This window comes from Bos javanicus, chromosome 7, assembly GCF_032452875.1.
Source record: "Bos javanicus breed banteng chromosome 7, ARS-OSU_banteng_1.0, whole genome shotgun sequence".
Taxonomy (NCBI): Eukaryota; Metazoa; Chordata; class Mammalia; order Artiodactyla; family Bovidae; genus Bos; species Bos javanicus.
The window spans coordinates 44,031,812-44,055,686 of NC_083874.1; the positions used below are offsets into that span (position 1 = coordinate 44,031,812).

Sequence of the window (23,875 nt, forward strand, 5' to 3'; positions counted from 1 at the left end):
ATGTCTTTAAATCTATTTCTGTTTTGTAAATAAGTTCTTTGTATATTTTTCTTTTAGATTCCACATATAAGCACTATCATACGACATTTGTCTTTCTCTGATTTACTTTACTTAGTATGATAATCTCGAGGTCCATCCATGTGGCTGCAAATGGCATTATTTCATTATTTTCTATGGCTAAGTAATATACTATTGTCTATATATATCACATCACCTTTATCTGTTCATTTGTTGATGGACACAGGTTGCTTCCATGTCTTGGTGACTGTAAATAGTGTTGCTATGAACAACGGGGTGCATGTATCTCTTTGAATCATAGTTTTCTCCAGATACATGCTCCGGAGTGGGACTGCTGCATCATATAGTAACTCTTATTTTAGGTTTTTAAGGAACCTCCATACTGTTCTCCATAGTGGCTATACCAATTTACATTCCCATAAACAGTGTAAAAAGGTTCCTTTTTCAAAAAAGATAACCTTGATGGGTCTGTTTTTCCAATTACACAAGTAATACTCGCTCTTGGCCCCCAAACTCTAATATGATCACTATAAAGTAGAAAGTAAAGTCACCAATAGTTTTACTTCCCTGATATAAATCATATTCCAAGGAGTCACATAGAGTAAAGGTGAAAATTATTACACTTACAATTCTTACTTCATTTAAGAAGTAATGAACATAGTTCCATAACAATATTCATGAATTTTCATTCTTTTATTGCCTGCATAGTATTCATTTAACCAGAAAGCCCCTGAAGAGGTTGTATCTGGAATTCTGTATGACAAACATTATAATGATTGTACATGGTGTGCACACTATTTTCATTTCAGATAATTTCTCCATGTGAAATTGCTAAGTCAAAGGATATATGCTATACCACTTTAATGTATACCACTAAACTGCTTTTCAAAAAGACTGTTTTAATTGACAGACTACTAATAAGAGTGTGACACTGCCCTTTAACCATGCCGTTTTCAATCCAGGCATTATGAGTCTTTTTTAATTGAATCACCTAAAAAATTAAAAAAAAAAGAATATTCCAATGTTACTTGTTTTATTTATCCAAAAAATACAGGAACCTGTCTGCTACTTCTAGGCACTGTTCGAGAAGCCAGGGAAAAAATAAAGAATGACTCCTAGATGGTCCTTGATCTTGAAAGCTCATAGCTGCATTCTACTCAATTTCTCTGATAGTTAAGACTGTACATCTTTTTCATGACCTGCTTAGCCATTCATATTTCATATTTCTTCCTCTATGAACTGCATATTTATATCTTTTGTCCATTTTCCTATTAAAGTGATAGTCTTGATTACATAACAACCATGCTTTTCCAATCTGTTCTACATTTTAGCTGAGAAATATGAGGTTAGGATTAAACCTTATGCTAAACTGCATCCTACTCTACTGACCACCTCTTCAAGTCTTCTGGCTCCTCCTTCAGGACTACTTCCAAACTCTGCAGGCAGGCCTACACTCTCCTCAATCTAAAATGCAAACCTCACACTGCAGTTTTTGAAAATTTGTCAATACTCTCTCCAAGTCTCTTGATTTCTTTCTGTCTTTTTGACTTTCACCTTGATCCACATTTGTTCAACCTCTCTGGAGTTTTCCATTCTTTATGTCAATGGAGTAACTATAATCAATCTAAATAAATAATTTTAAGTATTTTTAATACAGACTATGTGCCATCTGTATCTTTACTTTTCAGTTCCCTGTAACGAGAGACTAAAAGTGAACTATACTATGGACTACATGGGACTAGGGTACTCAATAAAGGAAAGGGCTGGCTTTTATAGCCCTTTAATAGCTGCTACTCATTGCAGTTATTTAAGTCTTATCCACCCACTACTAGCAGCTATGTCCAAGTGAAACTGTCTTTATAGTGGAACTGGATACTTGATATTTAGCTGTGATTATATAACACACTAGACATATGATTTAGGTAAGTAATCTACATAAATCTCACTTCTGTCCTTTAAAAAACGTCCAAACTAATTGGATGGTAAGAATTAGATGTGAGAACTATTTGTGTACCCGTGAGAACTACATGTGTACCCCATTGTTCATCGAAGCACTGTTTATAATAGCCAGGACATGGAAGCAACCTAGATGTCCATCAGCAGATGAATGGATAAGAAAGCTGTGGTACATATACACAATGTATTTGAATATTTAACACTATACAAGTATTTAATACAGTCCAGTGGTATTTAACATGGTCCAGAGTATTTAACCAGAGAAGGTGATAGCACCCAACTCCAGTATTCTTGCCTGGAAAATCCCATGGATGGAGGAGCCTGGTGGGCTGCAGTCCATGGGGTTGCGAAGAGTCGGACACGACTGAGCGACTTCACTTTCACTTTTCACTTTCATGCATTGGAGAAGGCAATGGCAACCCACTCCAGTGTTCTTGCCTGGAGAATCCCAGGGATAGGGGAGCCTGATGGGCTGCTGTCTATGGGGTCGCACAGAGTCGGACACGACTGAAGTGACTTAGCAGCAGCAGCAGAGTATTTAACACAGTCCAGATTAGGACTTGGCACTCTCACTGCCAAGGCCCCAGGTTTGATCCCTGGTCAGGGAACTAAGATCCTACAAGCCACTTGGTGTGCAGCCCCCCTCCCCCTCCCTCTAAAAAACAGAATAAAGGGTAAAACAAAGAATAAAGAGTGACTGTAAACAGACACAACGTATCTTTTTAGGGTAATGGAAATGTTCAGCAATTAAATTGTGGTGATAGCTGCACACTCATAAACCGATTAAGAATCACTGAATTGTACACTTAAAAACAAGTGAGTTTATGGAATGCAAATTATTCCTCAATAAAGCTGTTTTTGAAAACACAATGAAGAAATCTTTGTCAACTCTTCCTGTATCTTTATGGCATTATTAACAAGTTTCAGACCAGTGTGTTCCTTTAAAGAATTGAGGATCCCAACTTTCTGCCTCAACTGCTCGTTTCCCTATGAGAAACAACTGAGGTCTCACAACATTAAAATAATCTGGTGTTAGAATTGAAAGAGACACGTGTACCCCAATGTTCACTGCAGCACTGTTTATAATAGCCAGGACATGGAAGCAACCTAGATGTCCATCAGCAGATGAATGGATAAGAAAGCTGTGGTACATATACACAATGGAGTATTACTCAGCCATTAAAAAGAATACATTTGAATCAGTTCCAATGAAGTGGATGAAACTGGAGCCTATTATACAGAGTAAAGTAAGCCAGAAAGAAAAACATCAATACAGTATACTAACGCATATATATGGAATTTAGAAAGACGGTAACGATAACCCTGTATGCTATGCTATGCTAAGTCGCTTCAGTCATGTCCGACTTTGTGTGACCCCATAGACGGCAGCCCACCAGGCTCCACCATCCCTTGGATTTCGAGACAGCAAAAGAGACACAGATGTACAGAACAGTCTTTTGGACTCTGTGGGGGGGGGGGGGATGATTTGGGAGAATGACATTGAGACATGTATAATATCATATAAGAAACGAATCTCCAGTCCAGGTTTGATGCACAATACAGGATGCTTGGGGCTGGTGCACTGGGATGACCCAGAGGGATGGTACGGGAAGGGAGGTGGGAGGGGGGGTTCAGGATGGGGAGCACGTGTACCCCCGTGGCGGATTCATGTTGATGTATGGCAAAACCAATACAATATTGTAAAGTAATTATTCTCCAATTAAAATAAAAAAATTTAAATTAAAAAAAAAATAATCTGGTGTTATTCAAGAGATAAAGGATATGAGTAGAACAAATATTAACAGTCTCTCAGGTTTTGATACATTGACTTGAACAACACTGTAATAATTCAACTAGGTCTAACAGGTATAGAACGCTCAACGAAAGCAGAATACACATTCTCCTCCAGTGCACACAGAACATTCTCCGACAGACTGTACATTAGGCCATAAAACAAATCTAAATAAATCTGAAAGGACTGAAATCATACAAAGTATGTTATTGGATCACGATGGGATGAAATCAGAAATCAAGGGCAGAAGGAAAACTGAGAAATTCACAAATGTATGGAAATTATAAACAATATAATCCTAAATAACCAGTTGGTCAAAGAAGGAAGAAGTCCTAAGAAGGAAACTCTGAGATATTAATAAAGCCACAACTCCAAACCAAAACTTATGAGATGCAGCTAAAGCTGTGCTGAAGGAAAATGTGTAATTATAAACACTGATATAAAGCAAAGAGAAAGATTTTAAACGAATCTTAAAAAACTAAAACAATAAATAAATAAAAAACTAAAAAGAATTAAAAGTAAACTAAACCAAATGAAAGCAGGAGGGAGGAAATGAATGAAAATTAGCGTGGAAATAAAATACATAATAGAAAAATAATAGAGAAAATTAGCAAAACCAAAAACTAGTTCTTAAAAAGACCAAGAATGTTGAAAAACCTTTAGTAAACAATGACCAAGAAAAAAGAAAGAGAATTAAAATTACTAAAAGCAAAAATGAAGAGGGGACAATATTACCAACCTTACAGAAATAAAAGATTACAAAGGAATACAATGAAAAACTGTATGCAAACAAAGTAGGTAATCTAAATGGAATGGACAAAATTCCTGAAAAGACACCAGATCACGTAAGTCAAGAAATAACAGGAAGCCAGAAAAGACCCATAACAAGAGGCTGAATTAGCAGTCAAAAAAACTCTTATAAATAAAAGTGCAAAACTGAATGACTTCATTGGTAAATTCTAACGAATGTTTAAAGAATTAACACTGCTGCTGCTGCTAAGTCGCTTCAGTCGTGTCCGTCCGACTCTGTGCGACCCCATAGACGGAAGCCCACCAGGCTCCCTAGTCCCTGGGATTCTCCAGGCAAGAACACTGGAGTGGGTTGTCATTTCCTTCTCCAATGGATGAAAGTGAAAAGTGAAAGGGAAGTCGCTCAGTCATGTCCGACTCTTAGCGACCCCATGGACTACAGCCTACCAGGCTCCTCCATCCATGGGATTTTCCAGGCAAGAGTACTAGAGTGGGGTGCCATTGCCTTCTCCGGAATTAATACCAATCCTTCACAAACTCTTCCCCAAAAAAGGAAGGAGGAAACTACTTCTAATTCATTTTGTAAAGGTAATATTACCCTGATATGAAAACCAGACGAAGACATCGCAAGAAAAAAAATCTACAGATCAGGTTGCTGTACTCGCCCTATGAGATGGCTCACACTCTGTCTGTGGAGTGTGCTTCTCTCTGAATCTGAGTAAATCCATTTCTTACCTAAAAAAAAAAATAAAATTCTACAGATCAATACAAACCTTATATTTACACAAAAAGTCCCCCCCAAAATACTAACAAACCAAATCCAGCAATATTAAAAGGATTATACACCATGACCAACTGAAGAATGCAAGACTGGCTTAACATCCAAAAATCAGTTAAAGTAACACATCCTAACAATAGAATACAGGACAAAAACCAGATGACCATCTCAACGGATGTAGAAAATGCATCTGACAAGTTGTAACATCTCTTCTTGACAAAACCACTCAACAAACTAGGAACAGAAGGAAATTTCCTAAAGCTAACAAGGTATATCTACAAGGAAAATGGAGCTATCATATTTAATAGTGAGAGACTGAATGCTTTCCCCTTAAGATCAAGAAAAGAACAAGACAAGGATGTCCTTTCACCACTTCTAATCCATACTGTAAAGAGGTTCTAGTCAAGTCAATCAGGCAAGAAACAGAAGTAAAAGGCTCTGAACTGGAAAGGAAAAGTAGAATAATGATATTATATGTAGAAAACCATAAAGAATCCACAAAATATCTGTGAGAGCTAATAAATGAGCTCAACAAAGTTGTACGACATAAGATCAATATACAGAAAAAAATGAATTCTACTTCTATAAAGTATAATAAACAAACCAAAAATGAAATTAAGAAAACAATTCCATTTACAGTATCACACACACACACACAAAATACTTAGAAAAAAATTAACAAGAGAACAGCAAAATTCAAACTCTGAAAACTACAAAACATTAAAGAAATTAAAGAAGATCTAAAAAAAATGGGAACAATCTTATTCATGGATTTGAGAATTTATTAAGATGAAGATACTCCTTTAATTGATCCACAGATTCTACAGAGTCCCTATTAATATCCCAGCTGACTTCTTTACAGAAATTGATGAGATGATACTAAAATTCACATGCAAATTCAAGAGTTCCAGAATAGTCAAAACAATCTTGCAAAAGAAGAAAGTTGGAAGACACACACTTCTCAATTTCAAAATTTACTAGAAACCTCAAAAGAGAACCAGGAGTCTGGAAATATATCAATACTTCACATTTGTAACAGATTTTCCACAAAAATGCCAAGACGACTCAATCAAAAAATGGGGAAAGGACTTGAACAAGCTTTTCTCCAAAGAAAATATACAAATAGCCAATAAACACATGAAGTGATCTATAACATCATCAGTCTTTAGGGAAATGGAAATCAAAACTAAGAGATACAACATCACACCTATTAGGATGGCTATTATCAACATTTTAAAATCTTGTTTAAAAAATGCTGGCAAGAATATGAAGAAATTAGAACCCTGAGCAGTGCTGGTGAAAATGTAAAATGGTGCAGCTGCTGTGGCAAAGTTTGTTGCTCATAATATAGAATTACCATATGATCCAGCAATCATACGCTTACATATACAGCCAAAAGAACTGAAAGCAGGGACTCAAAATAGGTATTTGTACACCCCATGTTCATAGCAGCATTATCCACAGAAGTCAAGAGGTGGAAGCAACCCGAGTGCTCACCAACAGATGAATGGACAAACAAAATGTGGTATACACATACAAAGAAATATAATTTAGCCTTAAAAAGGAAAGAAATTCTGACACATGCTACAACATGAATGAAGCTTGAGGATATCAAGGCTAAGTGAAATAAGCCAGTCACTTACATGAGGTATGTAAAAAAGGCAAACTGACAGAAAGCAGAATGGTGGCTGCAAGACACTGGGCATAACGGAATAGGGAATTATCATTCAATGGGTATGGAGCTTCTGTTCAAGATACACTGTAAATGTACATAATGCCACTGAGCTATACATTTAAAATTACTAAATTTCATTATATATATATATATATAAAACCACAATAAGAAAATATAGTAATCATAGTTCAAAAAAGGGTGCATTCCCAGTGAACCAGAAATTCATCACCTATAATTTTTTAAATAAAAACATGTAGTTTTATAACCTTTTAAAATTTAAAACCTCAAAAATGGTTGAATGAGTAAAATGTGACCTTTAAGTTGCCTTTTTCAAATGTTCAGAACTAGTGTCTGGCATGTTACAATGTTTTTTTTTTTTTAAACTAGTGTCTATTATTAATTAAATTATTTACACTTCAAAAGTCAAAAGAGAATTGAGCTAAGATTTCAATTATTTCAGAATCCAGTTTATTACAACTGCTATTAAACTGTAACTTTATGTTAAAGCAAAAAGCCTCATTGGTATAGAAATTCCTCTTGCCTCATTTGACAGGATTTCTCCACCCAAAGAGAGTCTGAAGAGGTCATTTCCTACAAGTAAGGGAAACAGGTTGTACACCTGTGGAGATCAAAGCCAACAATAACAAAACACCAAGTACCTGGGATGGGGAGGGAGATGGAAGGGAGGTTCAAGAGGGAAGGGAAATAGGTATACCTATGGCTGATTCATATTGATGGTTGACAGAAAACAAAATTCTCTAAAGGAATTATCCTTCAATTTAAAAATTAAAACTAAGCTGGGCTTATCTTCCAAGCACACATTAAAAAAAAAAAAAAAAAAATTAGGTACCAAAATAGAATTTTGCATGAAAGGACCTTTCCCCTGAAGAGACTTCTATAGCTTTCAGGTTTAAACTAACTAGTAAAGGGACTTCTCTGGTGTTCCAGTGGTTAGGGCTCTGTGCTTCCAATGTGAGGGGAAGGGTAGATGCCTGACTGGGGAACTAAGATCCCACATGCCATGCCACACGGCCAAAAAATAAAAATAACATAGTAAAAAAAAAAAAAAAAGGAAGGCAAAGACAATTCCATACCATTTTTTCTTTCTTTATTATATCTTTACATATCATCTAACTTTTCATAATAATGTTTCATAAATCATTTTCAACTAGGCCCTCAAAGCTTCCCAGAAATTTTACTATTTTTCTCTGACAAATGCTCTTTCCTATTCCTCACAAGAATTTTCATGGAGCTCTATGACTCTTCCTCCTAACTTCCATTCCACAAATGACCTTGTCTTACTGAACAAAGATTAAAAAGATTAAAGATCAGAGAGAAATCTCATCAATCAACCATCAACTTTCAAACTATCAGCACTGCATCCATTTTCTTCTTTCCTCTGGCTAAAAAAGAAAAAGCATCTATCAAAGAACAATTATGCCCATTTTGCTATCTTCTTCTGGACTTTTATCAGTAATTGACTTTTCTACAGCAACTTCAACTTTTCTCTCTTTAATTAATCCTTTCTATCATCATTCAAACATATTGTTCTTTAAAAAAAAGAAAGTCTTTCCTGATCCTATAGATCTCTCAAGCGACCATTCTACCTCTCCTCTATTCTCCTCCACGGGAAGGACTCTTGGTGATTCTCCATTTTCTCTGCAACCATTTGTTTCATTTAAGTTACCCAAAAGGTATTCGGAGCAATATAGTGAATACCTGGGTTATCAGCTGCCTGGGAAACACAGCATTGCCAATGAATGCTACTGTGTACCCCTCCTGGATCACATCTCCTGTGCTCCCTTCCTGACAGCCACTATTCTGATTTTGGTGTTAATCTTTTTCTCATAAATTTCTTTGTATTTTTACTATATATGTATGAATCCTTAAATAAGACCCTGAATTGTTATGCATATTTTTCAACCTTTAAAAATGGTACACTCTATAAAGACTCTGAGCCTTTTAAATTTTCAACATTATGTTGAAGTTAATCCATCCTGACTCATGTGGCTGTAGTTCATTTATTTCCACTACTGTGTTATACACTCTCCAGATTTGTTTCCTCTTTTTCTGCCATTACAAACAATGGTGTAATGATCATTTTTATACACTTCTCTTTGTACCAATGACTGAGTGAGTTTTTCTGGAACCCATATCTACAAGTGGAATTGCTAGGTTTCAGGCAATGAGCATCTCCTATTTTAACTGATACACACAAACTGCTTTCCAAAATGTATCCAATCACCATGCAACATTCTGTTTCCAACCTTGCAACATTCTGTTTCCAGCTTCCCACATTCCACTCCTTTGCCAAGATCACACTCATTTGCAAGTTGCTAAATTCAACAGACACTCTATCATTTTAGTTGACCTACCATTCCACATACTCAGCCACTAATGGCTCCTTAACATACTTTTGGCCTCTATAATCTCCCAGTTTTCCTAGCATCAGGTTCTTCCGTTCTATCTACCAGACCTCTTAAAAAGTGGTGCTCCTCTGCACTCAGTCGTGGGTCTTATTTAGTCTCTGATTAAGTTTACATTCTTTCCCTACATTCTCATGGCTTAAAATACCAAGTATATGCCTACACTACAAATACCAAGATATGCTCCACATCACACCTTTCTCTTCTGAGATAGAGAACCACAAATTCAGGGACCTGTTTGATCATGTTCTTTGTCTGAGGAATATCAATCTCAGTACATCCAAAACTGATTTCTTGATCTCTTTTCCCTTCACTTCAACAACTCCTGCTCCAGTGATCCTCATTCTACCAACAAACTGCTCTTGCTGAATCCTCCCTTCAACCTCTCTCCACATCCAATCCATAATCATAGCCTCCAAAATATATCTTGTATTTATCAGTTCACTTCCTCCTCTACTGCCACTGTTCAAACAAGCCATCATTTTATCTCTGACTTGGACAAATGCTAGGGCCTTCTAATTGGGACTCCTAGTTTTTTTCTTCTCTCTCTAATCCATATTTTATACAGCAGTCAAAGTGATCTTTTTAAAACACAAATCAGATTATGTCACTCAAACCCTGATTAAAAACTTTTAGTAAGCTTTCCACCTGTAGGATAAACTTTAAGGTACTTAACATTGGCCTGCAAAGCCAGGACTTGACTTTCTCCTGATGTGACTCCTGCCTATCTACCTCATCAGATTCATTTTATATCCTGACACCCTCCCCTCCCAGCTCCCACCAAGGGCTGTTTTCGCGTTTCTTGAACTTGTGGTACTCCTTCCAGCTTAAGGAAATTCATGCAGATAATTCTTCAGAGTACCTGATCACAATTAAGTATAAACTTATTTTGATGTTCATTAGTATTTCCTCTTCCACTAGACAATAATCTGTGAATGTGTTTTCCAGCATCACATACCTGAACATAACCTAGCAGACAACCAAATAAGTAAGCTGAACTTTACAACCTGATTAAAAAGGAGTGATTATCTCATTTATTAGGAGATAATATCTTGAGATCATGATATCCTTTACCTAATACCACAAAATACTATTATTTTGGGACTTTCCTGGTGGTCCAGTGGTTAAGAATCCACCATGCTGTGTAGTGGATGCAGGTTCAATCCCTGGTCAGGTAACTAAGATCACACATGCCTTGGCGCAACTAGGACAGAGCACCGCAACTACTGAGTCCACACGCCACAGCGAGAGCTTGTGCACCGTAACAAAAGATCCTACATGATGCAAAGAAGGCCCTGGGTGCCCCAACTAAGACATGACTGATGCAGCCAAAAAAATAATTTTTTAAAATACTAACATTTCAAAATTGAAACAATTAGTACTTTATATCACACTAAAATCAGACACTATTCTGCAACACATTTTAACTTAGTAGATTCTTAACATTTGCATTTAATGATTTGAGATTGACAAGAACTGAAATATATTTCTTTACTAATGTGTTAAGCTATATATACAACTCTGATACTTTAATGATACTTCCTCACCTTAGAAATCAAACAGTATCACAAGGTTTATTATGTTATTAAGCAGTATCCAATTTCAAACACTATTTGCCAAACTGATTACTGATAAACTGAGTTGCTCTTTTTAAAATATTAGACAATTTAAAATCTTAATTGAAGAGCAGAAATGCTTATTACATACACAAGTATGCTCACACTTAAGTGTAAGCATTAGAATATGAGTATTCATATTATTTGTAGCCAGCTGCCTCTCTTTAGATGTTTCTCTCAGTACTAAAACTAAACGCTCCTGCTTCCCTTAGTAAGTAATCCTGCATGGTTACATGCCCTGAAGCTGTTTTAAAAACATAATGAAATAAAATTATACTTCTTGGGCATTTACTAATACTTGAGAAATGTTTAAACCAAACTTAATTCGTTTGCATTTATCTCAAAAAACTGTGCTACCACTCTAAAAGCATATAAACAAATCAAAATGAGAAGTCCACCTTTATCTTTAAAGATAAACAAATGGGTGGAAAGAATAGTTAAAAGTCAAATTTCAGAAATCTCTTTATAAAGAAGAAAATCTTTTGACTCAGTTTCTTACTTTGAAAGCATACAAATATCTAAAACCTGCAAAGGTATCTTATTGGAAACTTATGTAACATATGAACCAATAATTATCTTTACAACTTTATAAAACAGATCTAATTAAGACATTTTCTACTTAAAAGTCATTAATAACTCTCCTCTCCATGGAAATCTAACAATCATATCTCAGGTTGCAAAGCTGTCCAAAGTCCAATTTCTATCTACTTTTATAAAGACTTCAGTACTTATCTGAGCCCGAAAATAACCTACACATATTCAGATCCAGGTCTCTGCTCAAACTAGTCCCTGTACATATAATGTCCTTCCTTCTCTCCATTTCCAAATACATCCATTTGAAAGTTTATCACACGGCACCCCTCCTCCAAGAAGGTCTCTAAGAATCCTCTGGGAACTAAACTCATTTACTTCCCGAAACATTTCTTTTTATTTCATTTGGCACTAACACTTGCCTGACATTATCGTTATTTTTCTACCTGCTTTCTCTACTCATCTCCATGTTATAAGCTTCTAGACAGAAAGAACTAAAGATATGATTTAACTTCCCCTCTCTCCTCTCTAGCACTTAACGTAATGGCTGGCATACAACAGATATATACTCAAAACACTTGATGAATTTTATAAAGGTAACACTAAAGTCTTACAGCCTCAAGAGTCAAAGAGGCAGCGAGAGTACTCACTGAAAGTTGTGTTTCACATGTCGCCCATCTTTTTTTACCCACATAGTCTCCCATTCCTTAAGACCTGCTTACATTTCACAACAATAAGATAGTAGGTTTTCTTTTTCCCACATTCAATACATTATAAACCCAATAAATCATTACTATTGATACTAAATGAATTCTGTTGTTTTTAAAGCAATTTCTCTAAAAGAAAAAACAAAAGAAACACAAGTATAGAAATGATTAATTTCTATTTTTACTTAAACCCTGTACTCTCAAATGTTCACCAAATATAAGTGCTAGACTATAAACTCTCAGCATCATACTTGGCAAACTGAGATGGTATGAAAACTGTTTCAGTAACAACACTCAGAAAGAAATGATCAGCTCAAAAAGTACTGCAAGACTGCTTTCATTTATAGGACCTGAGGAAGCCAAGAGAAAATAACACGGGTCCAAAAGGCTAAATAAAAGTTTTATTACTTAAAAATGCATCTAGCAAATTAAGCAAAAGTTAAAAAGCATTACATAGCAAAGGTTCTTTAGAATTAACACTAAAAAGGAATTCTTTCTAGTCAATTTCATCTTCACTTGCTTATTTCCAAAGTAAAGTGAAGTCGCTCAGTCGTGTCTGACTCTTTGTGACCCCATGGACTGTAGCCTACCAGGCTCTGAGGAGCCTCTCAGTCCATGGAATTTTCCAGGCAAGAGTACTGGAGTGGGTTGCAAGTGGTAAAAAAGTATCTGAATTTCCTGAAATATATTTTAGTGCTTTGCCTGCGTGCTGTCGAGTCATTCATGTCCGACTCTTTGCGACCTCATGGACTGCAGCCCACCATGCTCCTCTATCCGTGGAGATTCTCCAGGCAAGAATACTAAAGAGGGTTGCCATGCCCTCCTCCAGGGGATCTTCTGGACCCAGGGATCGAACCTGTGTCTCTTACATCTCCTGCATTGGCAGGTGGGTTCTATACTACTAGCGGCACTGGGGGAGAAGGCAGTGGCACCCCACTCCATTACTCTTGCCTGGAAAATCCCATGGATGAAGGAGCCTGGAAGGCTTCAGTCCATGGGGTCGCTGAGGGTCAGACACGACTGAGCGACTTCACTTTCATGCATTGGAGAGGGAGATGGCAACCCACTCCGGTGTTCTTGCCTGGAGAATCCCAGGGATGGGGCATCCTGGTGGGCTGCTGTCTATGGGGTTGCACAGAGTCGGACACGACTGAAATGACTCAGCAGCAGCAGCACTGGGAAGCCCATTTAGTGCCTTAGAATACTTTAAAAAAAAAAAAAAAAAAAGGTGAGAGAAAAATGCTAACATAGAAACTTACATCAGCCCCTATCCTAATTACCCTAAATTCTTGTTAATAACCTTCTATTAAGATGTAAATAAGGCGACTTCACTGGTGGTCAAGTGGTTAAGACCCTGAGCTCCCAAAGCAGGGGGCCTCTGTTCCATCCCTGGTCAGCGAACTACATCCTGCATGCCACAACCAAGCCCACATGCTGCAACGAGGACCTGGTGCAATCAAATAAATTTTTTTAAAATGTAAATAAGAATACTACTTTTAAAGGTAGCTAAGGTCATTTAAGGTTACTTCTCTTAAATCACTGGAATATAAACTTACAAAGTATAAATTAGTTATTTATTATGGTACAAAGAATACTTACTTTGAAAAATCAATTGATAAAGGGATGAGTAAATGTACTTTCAAAATATTTTCTAATTCAGACTTGTAACATATTTAAATAGAATTCAGAAGGAATTCTGAAGGCTTTATAACTCTGATTTTAAAATGTCTCTTTGGTATAAACCAATACTGTATATAAGGTACATTAACATTGTAGTTAACCAGGGCATATGTTGTATCAGACACTGCACTAAGGCTAAGATATAAAAACAAAAGTTAGCCGTCATTTCCTAAGATTTGATTGCAGCTAGATTAACTACAGAAAGGTGGCATGAGGGCAGGAGAAGAGAAGGGAAGAAAGAAAAGGGAGGGAGAAAGGTTAGTTTTGAGCAGAAAGAACATCTTGTCGACCCAAGGAAGAGAGACAGGATCAAGAGTAGTTGGATAATAGGGTTGGGGGGAGTGAAAATGAAAGATAAGACTGGAGAAATACATGGGATCAAACTAGACCTTTGGGTTTGTTTCTGAAATCTGAAAGACATAAAGATATCTTTTCAGAGAAAATTATATCTCTCAGATCTTGAGTGATGACCTTTTAAAAATTACAATGCTAAGAATTTAGTATGAATATAAAATTAGGTATGAACTAATTTTGTTTATAGCTCTATGGAACTGTAACACTTTAAACAACTTTAAAACACTTTAAACACTTTAAAACAACTTTAAATAACACTAATGTGGGATTTCCCTGGTGGTCCAGTGGTTGAACTCCACATTTCCATTTCAGGGGGCACGGTTCTATCCCTGGTTGGGGAACTAGGATCCCACATCCTGCATAACACTATTGTTACAGATTATGCTATTTTACATAAACTAAACCAATGATGTATTCGATCCTGAAAATATGTAGCCTCAGGTTTAGTTTGATATACAGACAGATAGATGGAGAAGGAAATGGCAACCCACTCCAATATGCTTGCCTGGGAAATCTCATGGACAGTGGAGCATTGTGGGCTATAGTCCATGGAGTTGCAGACATAGCAACTAAACAACAATAGATAGACAGATACAGATATACAAGTAGATAGATATATCTATCTATATATATATAGCAACTAAACAACATAGTTTAGATAGATAGAACAATGGAACAATAGATAGATAGATATAGATATACAGGTAGAGATATCTGGTTGCACCACAGAGCTTATGGAATTTTAGTTCCATGACCAGGGACTGAACTCAGGCTCTCATCAATGAGAGCACAGAGTTCTAACCACTGGACAGCCAGGGAATGCCCAGTTTTCTACAGTTTTAAACCATTTGGTTGCACCACAGAGCTTGTGGAATTTTAGTTCCATTACCAGGGACTGAACTCAGGCTCTCATCAATGAGGGCACAGAGTTCTAACCACTGGACAGCTAGGGAATGCCCAGTTTTCTACAGTTTTAAACCATTTCTGTAATTTGACTACAAGAACATAGTGTAGAAAATGCTTATAAACATGTCATACTGCTGCTGAGTCGCTTCAGTCGTGTTCGACTCTGTGCGACCCCATAGACGGCAGCCCACCAGGCTCCACCGTCCCTGGGATTCTCCAGGCAAGAACACTGGAGTGGGTTGCCATTTCCTTCTCCAATGCATGAAAGGGAAAAGTGAAAGTGAAGGCGCTCAGTCATGTCCAACTCTTCACGACCCCATGGACTACAGCCTACCAGGCTCCTCTGTCCATGGGATTTTCCAGGCGAGAGTACTGGAGTGGGGTGCCATTGCCTTCTCCACCATACCAGCTGCTGCTGCTACTGCTGCTAAGTCGCTTCAGTCGTGTCCAACTCTGTGCAACCCCATAGACAGCAGCCTATTAGGCTCTGCCGTCCCTGGGATTCTCCAGGCAAAAACACTGGAGTGGGTTGCCATTTCCTTCTCCATTGCGTGAAAGTGAAAAGTGAAAGTGAAGTCGCTCAGTCACATCCGACTCGTGGCAACCCCATGGACTGCAGCCTACCAGGCTCCTCCATCCATGGGATTTTCTAGGCAAGAGTACTGGAGTGGCTTGCCATTGCCTTCTCCGACCATACCAGCTAGTAGTCCCTAAATATCAATTTTAAAGAGGTCTTACTTGCTAACTCTGGCCATCTTTCTTGCTCATTTGTGGTTTAGTACCTTCATGGCAATCCACTCTAGCATTCTTGAAGGGATAATCCCAGGTACAGAGGAGCCTGGTGGGCTATAGTCTATGGGGTTGCAAAGAATCAGGCACAACTGAGCATGCATGTACCTTAATGAAAACTATGTTAAATGTGTATCTAGAATAACGACTGCTGAAGTTTGAATAAAACACTCATACTGCAAACAAACTGTTTCATATTGATTAATTACAAGATGGGATCTACCAGATACACCTCACAGTGAAAACATAATACTAACTACTAGCCCAGGTTTATATTAACATATACATGATCCAATTTAACTCACCATCTTGCCCTGCCTGAGCATCATTAGTATAATGATGCTTTAAAGCATTAGTTATAATGCTTTATAACTTGGCATAAACACGTTAATAAATAAAATCTAAACTCCCAAGCCATTACTTGGCTATAAATCAGTCCTTTAGAAGTTAACATAAAAATTCACTAATGTACAAGAATCCCCAGTTAGAATACTACAGAAAATGCCACACTACTAAGGAGTTCAAGGAGAAGTGAATTTGCCATTTGAGGGAAAAAAAAATAATCACTCTGGTACAGGATGAAGTAGATTACAAGGTAACAAATGAGAAGACTATTGCAATAACCCAGGTAAGAAATGAAAGCATGGATTAAGACAGTAATGGTAGGAGTGTTGATAATGTAGATAAAGGGTTTGGATTCAAAGATTTTATGGAGGCAGAATCTTGGGGATAGACAGATGTGAGAAGTAAAACAGAGGAATCAAGGACAACCTGCAGGTTTCCAGGAAAAACAATAGTGGTATAATCTCTGAGGAAGAAAAACAGAATTTAGGAGTGAGGAGATTGAGAAGCAGTAGAATTCAACATAATTAACACTTACAGGGACTATCTGATCAGCTTCTAGTCCTAGAAGCTTACTCATACCCAGTTGTTCTCAAAATTCTCTCCCCCATTCACGCAGATATACTAAGAGCAACCATGTTACAACAGAAGCTAGAGTGTAATCTTACCTTCAGGGTACAGTTGACACATAAAGTTTGGATTTTTAACTAAAGCTAGGCCAATGTGCAGACCCCACCTGTTTTATTTAAATATCTATCTATATACGCAAGTGTGTGTGTATAAACACACACGTATACGCACATATACATATATCTACACGTATACATGGGAGAAGGCAATAGCACCCCACTCCAGTACTGTTGCCCGGAAAATCCCCTGGATGGAGGAGCCTGGTGGGCTGCAGTCCATGGGGTTGCTAAGAGTCAGACACGACTGAGTGACTTCACTTTCACTTTCCACTTTCACACATTGGAGAAGGAAATGGCAACCCACTCCAGTGTTCTTGCCTGGAGAATCCCATGGACAGAGAAGCCTGGTAGGCTGCAGTCCATGGGGTCACACAGAGTCAGACACGACTGAAGCAACTTGGCAGCAGCAACACACATATACATACATACAAATAGATACATACACAAACAATCAAACAAAAAATACCCTAAGGGTCATCACAGTAAATAGGACCTTGTAACTAACTGCTCAACCCTAAGGCAATCCTCAGACTAAAATATCCACTAAGGGCCATTTCATCTGCTAAGACAGAAGTTGACAAACTTTTTTAAAGTAAATATTTTTGGCTTTATAGGCATAAAGTTAGGACTACTCAACTCTGCCACTGTAGTAGCAAAAGCCATGAACAAATGGGTGTGCTGTCTGTGCTCCGGTAAAACTTTATTCAGGGACACTGAATTTTGAGCTTCCTATAATTCCCATATACCACAAAATATTCTTCTTTTGATTTTTTTCTCACCATTTAAAAAAATGTAAAAACACTCTTTGCTCTCCGGCCATACAAAAGCAGGCAGCACTGGACCTACCAACCACAACGTGTCAATCCTTGTGCAAAGGCAACAGAACTGCCCTCTCCTAAAATTCTTTCAAATGCCCTCTAAGTATAAGCCTCAACCTAAAACAACAGAAAAGGAAAATCTTTCTAGCGGACAGAACTGAAAATCTTCATTTGGCTCATCAAAGAACTCACTCCACTTGCAAGGAAATAAGTCAACAAATGAAGGCCCATGTAATTTGCTGGTTCTATCATTCACCTTATACTGTACCTGTCCAGCAAGACATGGTGTAAGTTTGGGAACAATGATACCTTCCTTTCCCTTCCCCTCCTAAGAGTTTCAGGGTCTTTTTCCCCTATCACTGTGTATCAGTTATGTTAGGAATGCTTAAATTTAGTATTTAGTCCACAATTTTCAGACCTGTGACAAAGCATATCTAGGTCTGATTAACAAAGAATATCACCTTTAGAATCTGGACTCAGAGAACAATATACCTCTGGATGCAGTAAGTAGATATGATTTGGGTTATTTCCGTAGCAGAGATGAGAGTGTTTGCTGGTATATATAGTGATATTATATTAAAGAAAATATTAAATATATATAAGAAAAGTAGGACTCTGTGTGTACTAAATAGCCATGGAATGAATGAATTAGACAACTGTTTTAGCGTGTCCTTTATTCCTCTTCTCTGCAGGATGCAACCCTGTAACTAAAGCTGTGGTCCAGAGGTGGACACATAATCTAATGAGTCCCTTTATTGAGATCTGAGATTAAGAATCATGTCAGCCTCTCTGATGGCAGAAGATCAAGATTTAAAATTCAAAAGATACTAGTAAGTATTAAAGTTGATCTGCAGCAAAAGAGAACTAACTCAACACACAAATAGCATCTTGTAGAAAAAAAGAGTATCTTCTGAGATACAGAGGATACTCCTGACCTCACATGGAGCCTCTGGATCTAGTTTTTCCTGACTTCCAGCTGTCCTCCTATGGCTTGACTGCCTTCCTGAGAATTCATGGGAATTCCAATAAATTCTTCTTTATGCTTAAGTTAGAAATGTGTCTTTTTCCTGACTAAAACAAGGTACATATTGGACAATCTCAAGAGGGACAGTCAGTTAGATCAAAGAGTTCTAGTGAGTTTAAAACTTAAAGATGGTAGTTACAGCAATAAAAACGGATGAAATCACCTAGAAGAGTGAAAACAGGTCCAGGTGAAAATTCATAACTATCAATATGATCAGCAGAGAATTAAGCATCTGCAAAGAGGCAGCTAGTACTAAGAAAGGCAGGAAAGGGACAGAGTCATAAAAGTCAAGTAAATAAACAGTTATCAAGGAGACAATGGGTAACAATACCAAGTATAGAAAGAGGTAAACGACTAAGCAATGACTATACAATTTGACAACGCAGAAGTTACAGGTGGCCTTGGTAAGAGCAATTTTACTGGCTTGCTAGGATGAGAAGCCAGGCTGAGAGTTCAAGAATACATGGGAAGTACACAACTCTACCTACAAAGTATTCTTCCCATTAAAAAGAAAATTCATGTCTGAACTGGATCAAGCTTCTAGATGTAACTACTAATTTACAGGAAAAACAGTGGACAGAGGAACATATTACATGAAACCACAGGGATGTAATCAGCAAAATCCAGACTATGAGAAATCTCATGGGCAAAGGCTTGGTTTCTTTAACAAACCAACTGCATAGGAATAAAAACAAAAAGACAGTAAGGAACCCATAGAGGAAAAAAGAAAAGAGGGTTGAGATACACATCAATCCAATATGATGTATGAATCTCATTTGGATCCTAATTCAGACAAACTGTTTAAAACAAAAACTCCAGTAAGGGAAATTTGAACAATGACTACAATATGTGATGACATTAAGGAATCACTATTAATTTTTTAAGTAAAATCTTAAATTGGATTAGTGCTTTAATTCTTAGAACCACACAATAATATTGTATAACAGTCTTTATTCTACTAGTGAGTCTTCCCTGACTGTGCTTGAAGTCATCCAACGTGCTACAGTTTCACAGTTAATGCATAACACATAATTATTAAGAGAGATACAGTGATACAAGGACTCAAAGGAGATAGGGCACAATTAGGGTAGGGTGGCGTCAAGTAAAACTTAAGGTAATGGTATTTGCATTGTGCCTTAAATGATGGTGAAATGTAAAGAGGTAGGAATAAAAGAGGAAAAGTGATATTCCAGATGGAAGAAATGACAGCAATTGGAAAGAGGTGGGAAGACCTATTTATGAAGAGCACTGACTGTACTCACCTTTCCATAAAATTGTCCCCACCCTAATGATGACAAAAAGAAAAAGTCAAAGAAGCCGAATAGAAGCCCAGTTCCAGGACAGATCACGACAGTATCTGGGTGGCCAAACCATACTGGCTTTATCTAGAACAATCTATTTATAGAGTCAATTTCTGGGCGTGAGGAGTTAACCACAAGTGTAGGAGTGCTTTTCTTAAACCAAAGAGAAAGGTAGCAAGGTAACAAGTCAAGTTAGCTTTAAGCGGTTTTTAGTCACTGACTATACCTTATTCCATAATAACTGAGACTGGCAAACACCATCCCAGGGATCAAATATAATTGTTTCAACTTAGAGGAAATAAAAAAGGAAGTGGGAAAAGCATAATGAAGACTGGGGGGTTAAAAAGTTGAAAAACCTTTATATTATACATAAAAGTTTTTATAGTAAGATATCTGTAGAATACAGCTTAAACAAAAAATAAAATCTACCATATGATCCAACCGCCACACTCTTGGCCAAAAACTATAATTCAAAATGATACATGCATCTTATGTTTATTGCTCACTATTCACAATAGCCAAGACATGGAAACAACCTAAATGTTCATTGACAGATGAATGGATAAAGAATATGTGGTCCATATATATACAATGGAATACTACTCGGTCATAAAAAAAGAACAAAATAATGCCATTTGCAGCAACATGGAAACAACTAGAGATTATCATTCTAGGTGAAGTCAGAAAGAGAAAGGCAAATAACATAAGATACCACTTATGTGGAATCTAAACTATGGCACAGATGAACCTATCTATAAAACAGAAACAGACTCACAGACATAGAGAACAGACTTGTGGTTGGGGAGAGGGCAACTAGGCTGGGGCATGGACTGGGAGTTTAGGGTTAGTAGATGCAAACTGTTACATACAGAATGGATAAACATTCTGTATGTTTATCCTACTGTAGAGCACAAAGGTCGTACTGTACAGCACAAAGAACTATATTCAATATCCTGGGGTAAACCATAATGGAAAAGAATATAAAAAGATAATGTATATATGTGTATAATTGAGGCACTGCTATACAGTAGAAATTAACACAACATACTTCAATAAAAAAATAAATTTAAAAAACTAATAAAATAAAATAAAATCTAAGTCATCTATTTTTATAATACACACTTCACTTCTGGGTCACTGTCCAGGTGTACCTTCATTTGATACTTTAGGAATACCTCTGATTTTTATGAAAAAAAATTTAAAGAGAAGGCCTCATACATTCCAGACTCCATTCTAAACCAGTAGATGGTCACAAAAGAAACACCTGTTTTCTTTGTTTCTCTCAGGTACATATAAAAATATGACATTTACCTTAACCCTTAAAAACAAAAGATACATAATTTTAGAAGTCTTCGTCTTCTGTCATCTTCTGTAGCTGATAGTTACTTTTTCCCCTTCAAATACTGGTCACTTGCTCATATGATTTTTTTAGGAGTACCCTTTTGTGAAATCTTGGGTTGGATATCCCATTCAAATTCAACCTAATAACTGTGTAAAATATTGGGGAGGACACAAAAATATATAGTCCTTGCTCTAAAGACACAACAGACCTATAAAAAAATCACAATAAAAAGCAGAATGCATCAACTGTCACGAAGAGTTACAACATCTTAAGTGCACAGAGAAGGGAATGTACATCATCTGACAAGCAGAAACTGAATCTAAATGAAAAGATGCTGTCTTTAAGAATTCTTAATTACACAGCTTCAGAGCACTGTAGAATCACATTTACACCTCAAAATGGTAGACTATTTTCCAATGAATACAGCTAAGCTCTTTCTTTAATCAAACAGTAAAGGTTTGGTCATTCACAAACATCCTATCTTGTTCCCACACCTGACACAGAATTTTATTTAAAGCAAAATCTGTCTACTGTTCCTGTAGAGCTAACAAAAACCAAAGTCGTGAGCCTGCAAGCCACCATAAACTGAATGAAACTGCTGGTGTTAAACACACACACACACACACACACACACACACACACACACACAATTTTTTAATTGCTTCAGGTAAGTTAAGGCTAAAAGAGAATTTAAAATAACTTAAGCTTTGTTTGTGTTTGGAGACTGAAAGAGGCAGTGATGAAAAAGTAAAATAAATCTGAGCAATTTAAAGAAGCCAGCTTTGTTAAAAACCAGATGGCCACTTGCCAACACTTCTTCAGGAACATAAGACCAAAGACGATTCTAGGCAAGATTCACTGGCCACAGAGGCTCTTTATTAAACACAAAATCAAGAAAGTTCTCATAAATATTTCAATTTTAGTAAGTTAAAGGACAGTTAAATAAAAGGAGCACTTTACAAAGCTTTGCAGAATCAATACGGAAACAAAGCTCTGTGCTTTTAACATCGGAGCCCTCAAACACAAGCCACATTTTAAACGTCACATTTACAAACCTCCTATTCACAAACAACTATAGCCTAAATTCCGTCAGGAAAAGTACTGGTAACTGGAAAAGGGACCGGCCTTAGTTTAAAATCTCCAACAGGTCAGCAGAAAAGAAATCGCACAATTCTGAATTGCAAGTGTCTGAGAACCCTAAATCGAACTCTTCGTCTTAGGCTGAACTCTATACGCAAGCATTTCACATCTGTACCTTCAACTTCCTATAAATGATATCGTTTGTGAAAGAAAAGACAATAAGGATACTCCTCAAACTCCTATATCCCGTGATCCATCCTCAAAGAGTGGAAGGAACAGCAAAGTGGAAGGAACAAAGCACTGACGTCAATTACGAGATTAACCCCGGGCACAGGCAGCTGGAGGGAAGGCCTACACATCAACACCCAAATACAAGCTATCGGGGTAACTAGCTAGCAGGGCGATTCAGAAGTTATGGGGGGTATTCAAGTATTACACCCCCATATTCCCATTTTTAGTCAATCCCCTTCGCCAGTCGAAGGCGGAAATTTTTTTTCCTTTTTTTTTTTTTTTTCTTTTTTGCGGGGGGGGGGGGGCGGGGGAGGAGGAGGAGGAGGACGTGCGCAGGATCGCGAGAAGGAAAGCGAGAACTAGTTGGGTAATGATAGCCAGAACCTAGGCCTATTCTCTCTTTTAACTAGAAATGACTTGAAATTGAGGAAGGTATTAAAAAGTAACAGATCAGTCGATGATGAATTTCTGAGGGAAGGAACGGATTAAGGGACGAAAGGAGAAACGGTGAAGATGGATTTCTGGGAATTTTTGTTAGGATTGGGTTAGCTTTTTAAATTTTCTTTCTTTCTTTCTTTTTTTTTTTTTTTTTGAGGATCGGGGGTGGAAGGCGAAGATGAGGGAAGAAGCCGAATCGAGCAGCCCTAACTTGGAAGGTCTCTCCGAGCCCCCAGGAGAACCCTGTTCTCCCCTCCCCCCACTGTCTCCCCGCGGCCGGCCCGGCCCTCAGTCAGTCAGTCGGCTGTTCTCACCTCCAGTCCCGGCTCCGCTAGGCCCGAACCATTTCCCGGTTGCGGCAGAGGCGGCGGCGAGCCTGCACCTTCAAGGGACGCGCATTCGAGCCCGCCGGGGGGGGCGGCGACAGGCTGCCAAGGGCGAGGAGCTCCGGGCGGCGGCGGCGGCGGCGGGGGTTCGAGAGGTCTCAAAAAGCGCAGGCGGCGACGTACTTCAAACACCACAGGCGGAGGTCCCGCCCCGCTCCATGACTGTCGGGCCTAGACCCCGACGGCCGGCTGAGGCGACAGGGGCGGGCTGACGAGAACCTGGCTCCGGGCTCCCCCGCCCCGTCC

General features: G+C 37.9%; 1 protein-coding gene across 3 annotated transcripts in view; it reads right to left on the reverse strand.

The window, feature by feature from the left end:
* AFF4 (ALF transcription elongation factor 4) overlaps positions 1 to 23,648 on the reverse strand; it is an 84,834-nt gene extending 61,186 nt beyond the window's left edge. For 2 of the 3 annotated variants that reach the window (XM_061423477.1, XM_061423475.1), the window contains exon 1: positions 23,558 to 23,648. The gene's annotated coding sequence lies outside the window, so the exon portion shown is untranslated. The remainder of the gene's footprint in view (positions 1 to 23,557) is intronic. The other variant, XM_061423476.1, reaches the window with a different exon arrangement.
* Positions 23,649 to 23,875: the final 227 nt, after the last annotated feature.